Here is a 17,553-nt window from a genome sequence, read left to right on the forward strand (position 1 = left end):
AAAAGAAAGAGCTCAAAAGTGAGAAACCTGAAGCATAATAATACAAAGATTCAAAAGCAAGGTTGCACACCTTGGGGGCTTATCTAGGGTATTGAGCTTTTATCCCTTTCTTCTTCAACCTTTAGCCTAACCACGTTACAACCCTTAAAAGACCTCTTTGAGGTATACACATACTTGTTTGAGGTTCGGCTAGAGCTTCGTTCGGCCTGATTCCTAACGGATACGTAGGCAACCTCACAATGGGGTGCGACCGTAATAAAAATGCATTCATATTTACGTTCATAATTGATCATACCAAGGGATATCCAATGCTCATCCTTATTCATGTAGAGCTAGACTTGGGGGCTTGATCCCTACATCATTAGCTTACCTAGCCTAAAGAGTCACCATTTTTTGGCTCTTCTCATAATACTTTCCTATACACTAGGCCTTTTCAGCCTAGCTTTAGTGTCACTTTTACACACTGCTCGGATACATGACAAAATAGTAATTCCTTTAGGAACCTTTTGTCACAAAAACATAACATAACGTGGAAGCATACCTTGTCATCATTACATCACGAAGTATGAAGTGCTTAGCTTCCGTGCCTAAGTTACCTAAATACTTTCATCCAAAATTAACAATGGAGATAGCCTAGGATGTTACAATCTTCGCGCCCTAAGATACGACGTTGATCCATACATTTGTTTAAGCTCATTCGATAAGCATTGTAACACTTCACTTCCTGTCTTTTTACGTCTTTCTTTTTCGGGAGAAAGTCGGTACCCTCCACAAAAATTACGGATTTTTTTTGTTTTTCTGGGTTTTCGAGTCGAATGCACACATAAGTCATGCACATATCGAGTCTCATGAGTCAATACTTTGCACAAACAAGTCACAATCGAGTTGAGTCGACCTCGAGTCGGTCAATCGTATTAAGTCAAGTTTACACCTTGAGTTATGTCAAGCCATGTGTGTCAAAACGCTTTGAGTCGAGTCATGACAAGTTATATGAGTTAAAAACACATTAAGTATTATGTAACGAGTCAAGCAAAACTAAGCCTTAGGTCAACCCCTAAAGAAAAAATGAGCAAAGTCCTATAGTCTAAAATATAAATTCAGGTACAAAAGATTTGAAGCAAAAGGACGCAAATGGCTTAGCAAATCAACTAGAGTCGGACTGATCGTAGTTAGATTGAAAATCGGCCTGATTGATCGAACACATCCAGATTTTGATCATCCACCTAAGACTCAGTAAAATCCTGAAGAATAGAGTTTTCAACACAGTTTCAAGGTATAGGAAGCTATCACTTCCAAAGAGCTAGCGAGCAAGAATATTCCCGGATTTTTCGAAAATCCGCCTATATAAACACATAAAATTCTTCCAAGATAAGAGGATTTTGAGAAAAACTTACATGGATCGGTAAAATAAAGATTAAGAGCTTTAATTTGCAAAAGATTTGAGCAGATTTGGTTCAAAGGAAATGACAACATTATCGAGCAGCAAACAACATCAATATCGAAAATGGAGAAGAAAAGAGTTTTTAGTTCAAAAACTTGACTTTGTTGCTAAACGACAATATTATCGTCTAGCGATAGAGCTAAATCCCGGCGAAAGTGCGTTCCAGCGTGCGCTGGTGTGGCGACAGAATATGTGGCTCCCATAAATGATTGTGCGGACCTTATGCAGCAATTTCAGGTTCCTTGGTACGCCAGTTAGCTCATATAAGCAATTTGACATGATTAAGTAATCATCTCGATTACAATCACAATAGGTGATCGAGCTGATTAAAGATCGTCTCACTTAGCTTAAAGCGCCTAAACATTGGCTCATCGCAAAGGCACCAACATAATGGTTCACAAGCAGCAGAAGGCACCGACATAATAGTTCATAAGCAGCAGAGGCACTGACGTAATGGTTCACTAACAGCTAAATGCGCCGACGTACTGGCACCGCGGAAATTTCAGCAAATATCACAGCAGCAAAGTTCAAGCGAGCTTTAAGGATCGACAAGCGTTGGTCTTCGCTAATTTTCTTTGGAATATTATCGCAACGATTGAGGATAAACTTCAAGCAAAGTTATCTTCGATAGCGTTCCCTAAGATGTGGAAAGTTGTCAGAAAGATGAGGATAACTTCAAGCGAAGTTATATTTGATGACGTTCCCTAGCTTGCGGAGGGTTGTCACGGAAAACTGAGGATGGCTTCAAGCAAAGTTATCGTCGACGATGTTTGCTAAGATTGAGGAGGATGTCACCTAGATTTGAAAAGATAGCACGAGAAGGGCGGTCTTCGACAACATTTACTAAGATTATGGAGGTTGCCACCTAGATTTGAGAAGAACGATTTGTGATGAGGAGGTCTTCGACAATATTCGCTATGATTGGGAAAGTTGTCACCATGATTCAAGAAAAAAGCTCGAGATGTAGCAGCATTGATCAACGGCATTCCCTAGCTTGTGGAGAGTTGTCACAAATAACTGAGGATGACTTCAAGAGAAGTGATCTTTGACAGCGTTCCCTAGGATGTGGAAGGTTGTCAAAAGCAGGAGGTGGCTTCAAGCGAAGTTATCTTCGATCATATTCCCTAGGATGTGGAAGATGGTCATAAAACAGCAAAAATTGGAGGTAGCTGCAAGCGTGGTAGTCTTCAGGCGGTATCCCCTAGCTTAAGGAAGATCGTCACAAAATCGGTTACTCCAGAGATGTGTGCTCGACGGTGCAAGATACGCGTTTCTTAACTCTCTTATCTGTTTTAATTAATGCTAGTTTGCAGGTATCGGCGTTACAAGAATGATTTAGGATCGCTAAACGTTCTGAACCATTCTCCGTCCCTATCGCTACTTTAACTTTTGTGTTCGAAATTTGTGTTTCTCCAAACTCAGTCAAAGTGGGGGCTTCTGTAGACACCCAAATGTGTCTCCCCAAAACCAAACCCAGTGATGAATACCTTTCATGTCATTTGATTATCGAACAAAGCAAAAGTGTGAAAAGTCTAGTGATGAGATGTTTTTATATTCTTCTTTCTGTTTTTGAAAATATTTCTTTTCTTACCCTATTTATGAAAAACGTGCATTCCAGTTTAGTTTTTTCCATGATATGGGTCCAATAATAGTGTAGTTGGATGGGACTTGAAAAAACCTTTCCAAAGATATATTATAAACCCAATTCCGATGAATAGTGAGGAAGTTATGACCAAAATACTAAACTGGGCTCGAACCGGATTTTAGCTACGGCCCAATGATCATGTGGAGGGTCCACATGTTTAATCCTATTCCTAAACTAATTAGGATTTATTAGAATCTTCTATAAGTTTCTAAAAGATCTTAATTATCCTTTTTGAAAAGATAAAATAAAAGAGTTTGAAATTGAATAAAACTTTCCTTTTTTTAATGCTAATTCTATTCGAATTTAAAGATGTTTAAAAATAGTCAGATATTATTTTTGTGCCTCATAACATTTATCAAAATCTTATATGGTTGTATAGATCTTGAAATTATCTTTCCAATGATATATTATAATATTAATTCCGAGCTATAACAAAAAAGATATTAATGTAATACGAAACTCTATCCAAAACTAACACCCTTCCACCATTTCGGCCATATCTTTTTATCTACAAAGGATTTTAATCTGATTCTATTTGGGTTGGAAATTATCTTCAAGAGATTTCCAACTGCATATTATATGACTTATTTGGACTTTTGAATCAAAAGATATGATAAAAACAAAATCCGCAAAAAAACTGTCCCAGTGCCAAACGATAAGTCTGTCGCCTAGCACTGCTACCTGTCGTCTGGCAACGAGCTTGTCGTCTAGCGCTGACTCTTGTTGTTTGCGACAGGAGGTATTTTAATTCGAATAGGACTTAATTCGTTTCCGTGCTATTTTTTCTATAAATAGGGGTCGTATCTCCTTGTTTTTAATCATCAACATTCACAATCATCATCTCTCTATTCTCTCTCTCTTAAAGCTAGAAACTTTCCTTCTCTCTCTATTCTTTTTCTAAACCTCCCCTTTTACAAAATTCCTCACTCATTAGTTTTAGAAACACCTAGCCAAGTTCGAAGTTGTCTTCGCCCTAGACGTGAAAGATTGATAATTTATGAGGCTTTGGTCCCAAATCCCTATTTTAATTATTTAATTTAATTATTTGATTTATTATTTTCCTTGAAGTTACTAACATGTGTACTTTGTTATTAGAAAGAGGTACGAGGCATCGAAGTAAGTAATTTAATTGCTATATTATTATAGAAATCATACTTAGAATATTTTGTTGATTCCTAGTATCATGTTAGGATGTTTTATTGCTTCCCACTATCATGTTTAGGGTTAACTAATATTTCTGATATTATTATGATGTTCCCTATTTCTTTACTAATATCATGTTAGTGTCATGTTAGGGGTAATTGATCTTTAATGTTTAGTGTTATACTAGGGTTTGTTATTAATCTTGTCAGTATCATGCATAGGATCTTGCTAATATTATTTTGCTTTGAGATTAAGAATATTATTATTATGATGATGATTATCATGTTGCTTGATATATATTTATTGTTATTGCTTGATCACGCCTTATATGCATATTTAAAGAGAATTTGTACTTGTAATCACACTTAATAAGATAATTAATAATCTTGTCTAGGCTATTATGATTACAATTCAAGTGATCGCCAATAATAGATTTGTTTGTGCATTAATATTAAACCAACATAGATTAAACAAGTTTAGGGTTAACCTATTAATTGCATGTTAGTCAGAAAGCGCACATGAATATGAGAAGAATAAAGTAGAGGCCTATTTTTAGGGCAGGTTCAATCTCTTTTAGGTTGAATTTTTACCTTCAACCCCGAACTTCCAGTCATGGTTCCAGACCCATTGGAGTTAACGATCTCCTGGATTGTTAAGGGGTGTAACCTTCATCCTGTGAACGGTTTACAAGTTCCTAAAACTTGTTGGCGACTCTTTTACTCTAGCTTCCTTCCCTTTGGACGTCACCATGCTTAAGTGTATGATCATAATGGGGATCAAGTGTGGGATGGCTTGAAATATTCCCTACAGAGATCGATCTACAAAATGCGACCACATGAGAAAATCATTCAAAACTATATACATGGAAATTCTTGTTGTTAAAAACATACTCACTATTGCACCAGTTTTCGAAAGAATCCTTTGGCGAAAGTCGCCGGCTGAAATTGCTATTCTTTTTCTAATTGTGACCAGACAGGTGGCTGATAGGAAAAATGAGCCTTCCCAACTGGGGGCTAGAAAAGGCAGGTACGAATACTTCCTAGCCTAAGAAAAGAATACATTTAATTAAAAGCCAAAATGGTGATAAAAAAATATATAAAGATTAAGATGCGCACCTTGAGGATACGACCATGCCAAAAAATGGAGATCCGATGCACCTCAGTAGCTGTCGCGGAATCCATCACTCGTGTCGCCTTGCTCATGGCTGTAAGCATATGATACCTCCGCCTAACTTAAGTTACTTGCCCCAAATTAGTGAGGCAAACGAGTAACTCTATAGTGAAACGGTCTCCCCGATCACTCAGAATGGTGACGGAAAGAACGTGGGCAATGTATATCCGAGCCAGCTGCTCTGGTGTACACTGTCGATCTACCTCATTAGCCGAAAACTCGTCAGCAAGAACCGAGTACGGATAAGACTGCGCATACATATGAAGGGCCGCCGCAAGACAGTCCCCCTCGAGGTCGCGCAACCTCTTCTCTGACTCCTTCACGGTCTCTATAACCCCAGGCTCACCTCCAAAAGGAAAACCCGTGATCATAAAGAAGTCGAAAAGGGTAACCGCCATCTCCTTATGGGAAGTGAAAAGTGTTAGTGGAATCCCACCAAAACTCTAGCAACCCACGAAGGAAAGCTGATGATGCAGAACGACTCGATAACTTCCGCAAAGCCGCCAGCTAGGGGATGATCCCCGAAAGCTCCACCACCTCTTTTACCGCGTTAGGTAAACTCTCGAAAATACCTCTCAAGTCACCTAAGCCGTACAAACGCATGCTAGGCTCACTCTAAAAGAAAATATACGGTCATGACTTTTTGAAAGAGAAAGAAACGATGAAAGGACAAAGGCGCAAAAGAACTCACTATGTCGCGCCAACTCCTAATTGAAACATGATGGTCTGGGTCCTACTTACGCACCTGAGGGTCCCAGTTGGGAGGAGCTTCCCAGACCACATCCTCATAACGCGTCGATCGGCCCCGACGCGTCGCTCTCGAACCTCCTTGCGGGGACGTGTCACCCTCTTTTGAGGGTGAACCGCCTCGTCAGGCATAGACATTTCTAGGTCCTCCTCAACGTCGACGAATGGAGGGGAATCCATGCAATAACAGATAAAATTCCTTATTAGTTTGTTTTTTCCTAAAAAGACTAGTACACGCGTTCAAGACTTATTTCTTCAACATAACGACTATCGAAAGGGAAAAACACAAAAATCAAATGCCACCCACGCTAGAGGGCTATGACACCTGCAGTTATACTCAGTAAATGGGGGCTTTAACACCCGCAAAAGCCATCCTATGCTAGTTTTAACTAAAATATTTTAGAGACTATATTCTTAAGCCTCAAAGAATCAACTACATTTAGAAGAATAATAATAACATAAACATAACTATCGTCTACCAAACAATCTTGAGGTTCGAACATGGCTAAAATAAGCTACAATGTATACTTCGCGCCATTTTTTCGGATGTAAAATTTTCAAAATATGATTCATGAAAGTAATTGTAGTTTTAATACTATAAGTCACTTCATAATAAACACGTATAACCAAATGAGCAAGCAAAAATAACAAATTCGAAGAAAAATGCCAAGAACGTATGTAAACCAAGAAATGCTCATACAAGGTTCAATACTCATCCATTTTTCGTGAATTTTCGTTCAAAACACTCCTTAAAAATAGCATAACAATATAGAACAAACAATTTCAAGAATTATGGAGCAAATTGGAAACCCCCAAATTCAAATTTTAGGGTTTCCGATCCGAAATTCCTCAAATTCAGCCAAAAAATTGAATAAAACTTGTAACACTTACATTGGATTGTGGCAAATATGAATAGGGGATGAGATTTTTTTAGCCTAGAAGAGAAAAGAATTCAGAGCTTTGTAGAGTGAGAAATGGACGAAAATGGCGAAAGAAAGAGAAGAGAGAGTGCTAACTGAAATCACGCTCTTCGATCTCTCTTTTACTGAATTAAATGTCACACACAACTGAATCTGCTGTGCGTGACAGCCCAACGCAACTCAAAATGATGCGCGCGCCTAGCCAGCGTGACCCACTGAGTTGTGCGCGAATACTGAAAGGAATGATGTCCTTCGAACAAGTTATTATCCGATAAGGGGTTCGAAATTATTAAAAAGCTAATTTTTCAGTGAGGTCAAGTGATCGGAATGCCTGGGTGGAGGCCGCTTCCAATCAATAATATTAATGCATAATTAATATTATAGCTTAATCTTGATTGAACCCTTCGGATCACAACCAAGAAACTAATGAGACGAAGCGACAAACTAATTAGGAATTAATTAATAAGTCGACCGAGTAATTAATATTTAGACGTCGGAATTTCAAGCTTGGAGCGTTGAAACCGAGCGTCGGAAGTCGAGTAAAAAATAGTAAAAGACGAGACATGAAAAATAATAATAAATCAACAATGACCAAATTACCCTTAGCATCGTAAAACCGAGTGTTAGGGGCGCGGCAAAAAGCTAGCAACCCGCACCAAGTGTGCGTGGCTATGCTAGCATACGATAGCTAGCAGCCCGCACACTTGGTGCGTGGCTTGCTAGGCCGTGGCAGCTACCAGCCCACGGTTTTGGGCACAAGTGAGGTGGGCCGAAGCCTCACAACCGCCCCATGGCTACCCACAAGGGAACCATGGGTGTCCAAGTGAGCTGCCATGTGGCCGAACTCAATTGGAAGAAAAGAAAGGGAGGTGGCCGGTTATGGGAGCTAGAGAGGGGGGCAAGTTTGGTCCCCCCCTCCTCAAATGGTCCTCACCTACTCCTCCTTGTATGCTTTCCCACTTGTTGATTTATTACTAGTTTGATTATTAATTTTTATTTTAGCTTTAAAATAAAATGGGAAAATTAAATTCTCCCACATTGATGGGAGATATTTTTACACTCATGCATTTCCCTATAAATACCCAAGTTGGGGTATTGGGAAAAGCACTTGAGTAAGAGTTGGAAAAGGCATCACTAGTAGTGAAAACCTTTAAACTAAAGAATTGAAAAAGGCATCACCATTGTGAAAATCTTTAAACTCAATTACTCGGGTTTTGGTCGGGTCTTACTAACTCCAAGGCATTGGACCTAGTCGGTGTTAGTGAGCTTACTGGCTTATCGGACAGTTAGAGTGTCCGTCCACCCCTATAGAAAGAGCGACATGCAAAGTCGCATCTGTTTAGATACGTGCCCCCCGAAACACATGTTCTTATCTCATAAACAAAACTACTGAGAGAGTTGCCAATTTTTTTCTCTCTCACTGAATTTGGATATATGCCTCCAGTCCTGAGACATGTATTTCTATCTTGTAAACCCTGAATACTGTATTTTGGCAAGCGAGTGTCAAGAACTTTATTCACATGTTAGGCTACGAATGTCGAAACACCTCTTCTTTTATCATCTTTTAACTTGTTAAATCATAGACTAAAGTTTTAATGACATATAGAGGGACTTTAGATCAACGATGCCATAATTGAGAGGATATCATCCTCTTTAATCTTTTAAAACCAATATCTTCTCATGACATGACATCACCCAGGACAGCCTTTACTTGTAAAAGCGTTCTACAATTGCAAAAGATCAATCTAGATTCTTTAGCGCGTTAAGACTAGAAAATACTTTTTCTAGCCTTAATAGCTACTTGTCTTAAACACTTAGCAAATCAAGGATCATTTTGACTTCCTTAACATTACTGAAAGATTCTCTATTCTTAGGGAACTTTGCAGAATAAGTCTCGGATTTACTTCCTTAGCTACTTTGATTCTCGTCTATTCTAGACTCGATCAAAGTGGGGGCTAACTATAGACATCTACATTTGGCCTCTTGTCTCGATCGGAAGTGTTATGACGATAAATAAAACTATCTTTGTGTTGAATTAACGTAAAGAATGCTTATGGACAACTAATTGAGCCACAAAAATGCATAACATCTAGCCTAACCTAAAACAAAATGAATTAAAGCCCAAATTAACTAAGATTTAGAGGCGCCTAGGTTAAAAATTAAAGCTGTTGCAGAAAAATCCGCACACATCTCAACGAGTCGCGCTGGTCTGGCGTGCGCAACTCATAAGGTTACGTGTGACACCCAGCGCAATGTCTAATGATGCGCTTACGGAAGATTCAAAATTTCATAAAAATATAAAATCGAATCTTACCATAATATCGCGCGCAGGACATCTAGTTCAGGGCAGCGCTTCTAAATCACTTGCGCTGGGCTATCGCGCGCAACCCATTTAGATGCGCGCGACACCTGCTGTGGTAGAACACTTGAAACCCTAAATGCAGACAGAAATTAACCCAAAACTTTGGCAAAAACTTTGTACTCTTAACCCTCTTGTCCTAAACACTCACCCCCTCAATACTTGTTACTACGGTGGAGGTTCCCGAATAAGATGGAGTCCATAAGTTTTCTAAACGAAGATCTAGCAAGGAGAAGTGGTAAATTCTCGAGCACTTAGATCAATCACCTTTACTTTCTTGGTTAAATGACTTGTAATCAATTAATTAGTGTTGTTTGATCACTTAAAACAATTTTTTAATTAATTAATTCTACATAGTATCTTGTGTTAAATAAAGAATAGAATTGAATGATTAATTAGTGATTGACAATTTATAAGTGTTTTTTTTCCAACTTTCAATCACCAATGATTTAATTGATAAATCTAATATAAGGCAGGCTTACGTTAATTTTATTGTAAGACGCTCAATTTAAGGGTAATTTTAATAATTTTCATAGTAACTTTAATCCCTTTAAGGATAACTTTTAATTTGTAATGAGTTTGATTGTATTTTAAATTTTTTCTTTTTTTTTTACAAGAGCAAAGACCAAACCAAACTAAGAACTAGACATAAAATTAGTTAAAGTAATTCGACAATGTTTTGCAATGTCGTGCACCTTTTGAACTTGATCTCTTTGGACTTTTAAGATTGCGCACCTTTGGAATGTTCCTCCCACTTCTTTGATCTCTTTGATCGTCCACGCTATCGAGACCTCCTTACCAATCCCTTCTTGCAGATTGTTGATAAGCTCAACTGAATCAGTTAGGATTAAAATCCCTTGTTCTCCCCTCGATTTAGCCCATTTTAAAGCTTCCAAGCAAGCTCACGCCTCACATTGTAGTGCAGATGAAGTAGCCCCATGTTTACCTCCCCCTTGTATGACTGTATTAGTGCTTCCATTACTCGTGACAGCCCATCCTATCCCTGACCTTGTAGAATGTTTGTCCCATGCACCATCGACCTCTATAATGAACCTACCATAAACAGTCTTGTCAATCCCCAAATTTACTTGAAAGAAACTCGGGGTGTGACTAGGCTCATTCCTAGTATCACCATCTAACCATTCTAATTCTCTATTGACTAAACATAAATCTCGTGGTCTTGTAAAGCCATGTTGATGAATTCCGTAGCCAGGCTCGTACTTCCCCTTGCCCCATTGAAGACTTTCTCATTTTTGGCTTTTCACAACCCCCACAAGGTTGCGATAAAGGTCGTCATACGCATACTATGTCTACCATCCTCGCTATAAAAGAGTAGGATATGATGCTGAATCCATTTCCGTAAAAAATTGAACTCAAGAGACTCAGAGAAAATAGTCAGGGAGCCATTTCCCCAGACTTCCTTTGCTAGATCATAAAACAAAAAAAGGTGTTGACTTTCCTCTCTTTCCACCCCACAAAAATCACAGGCTTCCTCAACATGTATCCTCCTATTTGTTAGGTTTCTCTTTGTCGCTAAACCATCATGAAAAAGCCTCCACATGAAAAGCTTCAATTTTGGTTGGATGTTTAACCTCCATATCAGCTTCACAAATTCTTGATCTGCAGACGAAAAGTTATTCCTTTCCATGCCCTTCCCTTTAGAGAGAAAGTATCTTATTTTCACAGTGTACTTCCCTAATGGATGATGCTTTCAGTAAATGTAGTCATCCTCGAGACTTGGAGGAAGATCCATTAATAAGATGACCTTAGAACTTTTCCACTCAAAGCACTCTCTCACCTTCATTCCCTGCCTTCCAAGTCATAGTACCAGTATCAATGAAATCACTAACCTTCCAAAGCATTGATGCTCTCAAGGTTTGTGTTAATTTAATAGTCGGGATTTCCCCTTGGACCCAAGGAGAGCTCATAGCCTTTATACTCATACCATTCCCAACCTTCCAAGCATAACCCTTTTTGAAGCAGCCAACGGATCTGTGCAGGCTAGATCTACCTAAGTAGGGATGACCAAAGCCCTTATATGGCCTTGCCATATTGCAAATGCCACATTTTTTACACCCTCCATGAACCCTTGAAAGTAGCAACTGCGGATTAAGATGCAATCTCGTTGCTTGTTTGAAAAGCAAGGCATCATTTAGGGTGGTCGTTCCCCTAATCCCTAAACCTCCCATGTTCTTTGGTAGCTGAGTAACAACCCTACTAACCAGTGCAACCCCTTGTTTCCATTGTTGGACCACCAAAAAATCTTTTGATTAGCGAATCAATCTTGTTTGCTATAATTTGAGGCAGCTTAAGACATTTCATAACATGAGCTGAAATGCTTACCAAAACTGTGTTGATAAGAATTAGTTTTTCAGCTTGAGAGAGATTAAGAGAAGCCCAAGATAGAATTTTCTCTGAAACCTTTTCCACCAGATATTGGAATGAGTCTCTCCTCCTTCCTTAGATATCAATTGGGGCTCCCAAATGAGTTCCCATGTTATAGATCTCCGTCATTGAGAGGATAACTTTTAAAACCACTTTCATTCCCTCATCTAAACCAGGAGAAAACTTCACAAATGACTTTTGTAGATTTAGTTGTTGACCATAAGCCTCACCAAATCTATGAAGAATGTCATTAATGCATCGACAAGAATCCTCAGTTGCCTTGAAGAAGAGCATAGCATCATCTACAAAGAAAAGATGGGAAATAGAAAGGGAGCGTCTTGACACCCTTAACCTTTTGAATTGTTTAATGTCTTCAGCCAGAGTTAACATTCTTGAAAGAATGTCCATATAAAGGATGAAAAGATATGGCGATAATGGGTCCCCTTACCTTAGACCACAATGCGGAGTAAAACCCGCAGTAGTTTTCCTGTTGATAATAGTCTTAAAACTGACCGTTGAAACATATTGTGCAGTCATCTTGATCCAGTGTGTCGAGAAGCCATAAGCCTGTAATACCTTAAGTAAAAAGAGCCAGTCGACTCTGTCATAAGCTTTTGATATATCGATCTTCAACCCTGTGAAGTTAGGGCCCTTCTTTGAGTTTATAAGATGCATAAGCTCATGACTTAGAAGAATATTATCTTCCATATATACCTTCCTGGGATAAGGGCATGTTGATTCTCAGAGATAATGCTTGGCAGAATAGTCTTGAGTCTATTTACCAGGCATTTAGAAATGCACTTGTACACTGTATTGCACAAACTGATAGGTCGTAACTGACTCACGAGTTCTAGCAGCCTGACCTTCGGAATTAGAACTAACAGAGATTGATTCCACTCCTTTAGCATAACTCCTATTCTCAAAAATTGTTGAACACTATCCACTACCAGTTGCCCTACCTCTTTCCAGTAAATGTGGAAGAAATCAGCTGTAAAACCATATGGCCCCGGAGATTTAGACCTATGCATACCAAACATAGCCTTCCTAATCTCCTCATCTATAAATGGCCTATCAAGCCTTTCCCTATCTTTCGACGAAATCACCGAAACGTTCAATTGTTAAAGAAGCAAATCAATATCTTCATCATGATTATTAAGGATGTTGGGATTATACACATCCTTAATCGAGTTTAAAATTACCTCTTCCACTGCATGTTGACCCTCCACCCAAATATCCTCATCATTCCTTATTGTAAGTATTTCTTTGTTTAGTTGCCTTTGTTTCACACGTCTGTACATCATAAAAGTAGGACAATCCCCCAGCTTGATCCATTTAGATTTCATTCTCTGCCTCAAATAATCAAAACTCAATTGACACCCCGAAATACGGTTGTTAAATGATGAATATAATTTTCTCCCTACTGAACCGAGGTAACTCCCAATCCTGAGTTATTGAGGTCTTTAGATAGCACCCTCCAGTTGATACCCTAGACTTTCCTGTTATCCAAACACCAATATTGAATTTTAGTTCTTAAGAACCTTAACCTCTTGGATAGTCGATCCATACAAGACTTTTGAGCTTTTATCTTCCAAGCATTAACCACTAGTTCCTTAATTTTCGGAAATTTAAGGCATCATCTATCGATTTGGTACGACCTATTAGACTTCATAGCACTAGGATGCAGAATGTATGTGATAGTTTCATGATCCGAACATATTATAGGCTCATGAAAAATTCTTCCCTCCGGAGAATGCTGGAACCATTCCTCCGTAATATAGGCTTGATCAAGCCTTTTCAAAATCAAACCATCTTGTTCTCTTTTGTTACTCCACGTGAATCCTGGACCCGAGAACGGAACTTCGGTCACATTACTACTAAACCTCCAATCTAGAAAAGCATTTATCCCTCTATTCATAGTACTACCTCCTACCTTATCACTTCCACTTTCAACTTGGTTAAAATCCCCTATAACCAAAACTTTCTTATATTCTTCCAAAAACCAATGGAGTTGCTCCCAAACAATTTCCCTATTTTCAACTTGAGGCTCACCATAAAAGAACATTACATACTTAACATTTCCATTAGCTTCCAAGATTTTACAAAATACAAAGTTTTTAGGCGAGTACAAGCATTCCACTACATCATTAGTCCAAGCTAGTACTAAAAGACCCCCGCTACTTCCTTCCGCATCCCACCCAGAAGAGAAGCTCCTAAACTATTTAACTTAGTAGATGCACTAACATAAGCCATTTTTGTTTCAGAAATAAACATATACATAGGTAGTTTTGACTTATAGAGCCACACTAGATACGGAATTGCAAGGGAGTGTGGATCGTTCAAGCCCCTACAATTCCAAGAAACCATTGTCATATTTGATTTGGGGCCTGATCTGGTTCAGTGCCCTCACCCATTGAGATCCTCTTCATCGACTCAAGAATAGTCACTTGCAAGTCCACGCCCATATCATCTCTGATCTGCCGATACACCGATGTCACTTCTTCACTTTTTTAACGCTTGTAGGAATCAGAATTGGAGAAAGAATCATCTTGACAGCGCTTGTTCTTACCCCTTCTTACAATATCATCATCGTTGTCCACACCAATTTCCTTTGCCATATCCGGGTCTCAAATTGCTTTGGAAGCAAATCTCTTCGACCCCTTTTCATCCTTTAACCAGATATTAAAACCCCCCTTTCTCTGACCACCTGTGATATCTTTTAGCCCTTTTTGGCTTTTTCGTTCCACCAGAGTATAATCTGACTCACTTTCTCTAACGGAATCGCCATCACATGAGTGCTGTAAGTGGCGAGTTGCTTCCTTGATCCTCTTCCTTGTATTGGCACTGTCATCATAATTAAAAAACTCTGTAAATTAAACGAACTAAGATGCGAGACCGGTGTTACCGGTGTGTTTGAAGGATTGAACTCTGTTAATGGCAAATTCACCATTCCAGCCAACTCTTCCGAATCCAAGCGCAAGAAAGGGGGTGTAGCAGGTCTTGCATTTCGGAACGACCTATCATTCCCCTAATTTCTTGCGGATCTTATTCCCAAAGTGAAAATTGTGCTAGCCTCCATTATGCACGCAAACTCCTCATCTGATAAATTTGCATCATCTCTTCTCTCTGTTGACATACTTATTGCATTAGCCATATCATCATTCGGCATTCTTGACATCACAGGAATGTGAGTTTCAAATCACACCCTCTCATAACTCTGCCCATAGAAAACGGCAAGCCTGGATGCCCACTCCGAAATACCCAGAGTATGGAAAAAGGAACCTAGCCCAGCCTGGTGTTGTTGCTCTTGCTATGCCAAGGAGGACTCTCCAACCTCATACGTCGATCTAGCAAAGTTTGGCCTTGACGGAGGTGGTATTGAGTGATGTGTTGGTGAGGTAAAGGCCCTGTCAGAATTAAGCCTCCATGGCTTGAAGCCTGATCCCGTTGCTTGCGGGCTTGACTCAAAAAACAAACTTCTTTGTACATTAGTGTTAGTTTCATTCGTATGTTGACTTCCTCTTCCTTGAGTGAACTCGGCATATGGATCGTTACCCAACCCCAGCCTTCTTCTTGGTGAAAGAGCCACATCTGGTTGAGTTTGTGCTCTCTCAACCTCCACCAATTCAGATTCATTGAGTGATTGCCCATCCGAAAGATCTTCTTCCCCTGATTAAAAGAAATCAGTTTCATCAGTTTCTTGTAATGGCTGCTCCATATCAAACGGTTGCCCATCCTCGAACGCTAACTCGTCCCTTCGGATCCTCCTGTAAAAAGGAACATCATTAGGGATATTGTGATGTCTCAAATCCGCATTAGTGTTTCGAAACCTGTATCTATTTGGCAAACCTTGAATAAAGTTAGAGTGAAAAGGATATTCAGTAGGACCGTACAATACCCGTATTCCATCCGCTTCAACTTCATCAAGCCTACGCCTTACGCGTCTTCTCGCAATAGTGGGATGAATAGCACATCTTGATGTTGCGTGCCCTGCACACCCACAGATTTTACAAAATCTGAAAAGACCTTCATACCAAAAGTAAACCCAAATCACCCTATCCCCTTCCAATGGTATAAAACAACCTAGAATTAAGGGGATGGATTGATCAATGATCACTCTTGCTCTAAGTTCAGCTTGGAGAGGTAAGTTCTCCCCTTCCTGATCTATCTCTTTAATGTACCCAATATGCCGAGATATTTGTCTTTCCCACCCATTTGTAAGGTAGGTTAGGGGTAGTCCATACACCCTTACCCACATCCTTGTTAATGTGAAGTTCGGCTGCTGAGGCACGTAATCAGTTTGGTACCCCCTGAAGTTAATCATCCTTCCGTCGATTATTGTTGTATTGATTCGGATTAGACCCTCCTGGTTTGTCTGTTCCTACATTCAAATAAAAAATATATTCCAGATCGATGAACTCTAATTTCTCCCCTCCTCATCCATCTTGAGTTTACAATGAGTTGCACAAACGTGCTTGAAGGAGGGTGGGGCCCAACAAAGACCCCAATAACACAAGAATTGAAATTTATATTCCTATTTGTTAAGTCAAAATCTGGTGGAGGAGGAATAAGGGTCCCCATTCAGATCTAGATTTTGTTGCTCATTATTATGAGCATCAAAGGAATTTGTTTGTTTGCTCATAACTTAGAGAATATTTGAAGTAAAGAAGAAGATATTAAGAAGAATGTTTCATAAGCACAGAAGAGGAACTTAGGAAAAACAAGAGTAAAGAATTAGAAGTTGAGTTAAACTGAGGTATATTCCTCACATTTATAGCCCAGGAAAACGTTTTGGAAGTTGCACACTTTCAAGTAGGGCTGTACACCGGTTCAAAACCGGATCGGACCTGGACCGGACCTGTTAGGACCGGGACCTGAATCAGCCAATTTTGAGGACCGGGGACCGAACCTAATTCAGCAGGTCCGGGTCAGGTCCAGACCTGAGCAATCAGGTCCGGGTCAGGTCCAAACCTGAACAGACCTGTTTTGTGTGTGTTTTTTTTTTAAAGAAAATAAATAACCCGTTGGACCTGTTTATAGACCTGTTTATGGATCTGTTTACATAAAACCTAAAAATATCAATAACAAAAACTACATAAAATCTCTAAGTCTCAAATATAACAAATAATTCATTAAATTACATGAAGTCTCTAAGTCTCAAATACTATAAATACATTAATTATCCAAAGACAACTTGAATTTTGGCGAGTTGCTTTCCCTTTGATTGCCTGATTCACACTAATGAGTATAATCCGTGGTTCTTGTTGATCCTAAACATATAAAATGATAGAATTCAATTACAATTCAAATTGAATTCACAAATTTAACAGAATACATACAAAATATACAATACACTAGCATGTGGTACAAACCGTGCAATACACCATTTGATTAGTACACTGTCCAACAAATTTACAAAAATTCACAGAATACTACATTGCATATATTCTGAAAATATAAACAGATTTTAAACTGTTCCATAAGTTATACAACAAGTAGAGTAGCCTATCCCTCATTTATCAATCTACTCCCAGCAAATTCACAATATAAACAGATTTTAAACTCACAAATCGAAAGAAACCAAAATTCAACATGAATTCGAAACAATTGAACTAAAAAAATTCAAAAACAGTTACTTTAAATAAATAAAAAACTCAAAAAAAAACATGAATTCGAAAAAAATGAACTAAAAAACAGAATTTCAACATGCAAACATCAAACAATCATTATTAGCAATTGAAACATG

The 17,553-nt window shown here is 38.9% G+C and overlaps 1 long non-coding RNA gene across 1 annotated transcript; it reads right to left on the reverse strand.

Moving 5' to 3' along the window:
- Positions 1-13,861: 13,861 nt before the first annotated feature.
- Positions 13,862-16,544, reverse strand: LOC110737372. Its single transcript, XR_002514376.1, has 2 exons — positions 15,706-16,544; positions 13,862-15,574 (listed from the first exon to the last, which is right to left on the reverse strand). It is a non-coding gene; the product is annotated as an uncharacterized LOC110737372 (long non-coding RNA).
- Between the last annotated feature and the right edge of the window lie 1,009 nt (positions 16,545-17,553).

The sequence above is a fragment of the Chenopodium quinoa genome, unplaced genomic scaffold, assembly GCF_001683475.1.
Source record: "Chenopodium quinoa cultivar QQ74 unplaced genomic scaffold, ASM168347v1, whole genome shotgun sequence".
Lineage (NCBI taxonomy): Eukaryota > Viridiplantae > Streptophyta > Magnoliopsida > Caryophyllales > Amaranthaceae > Chenopodium > Chenopodium quinoa.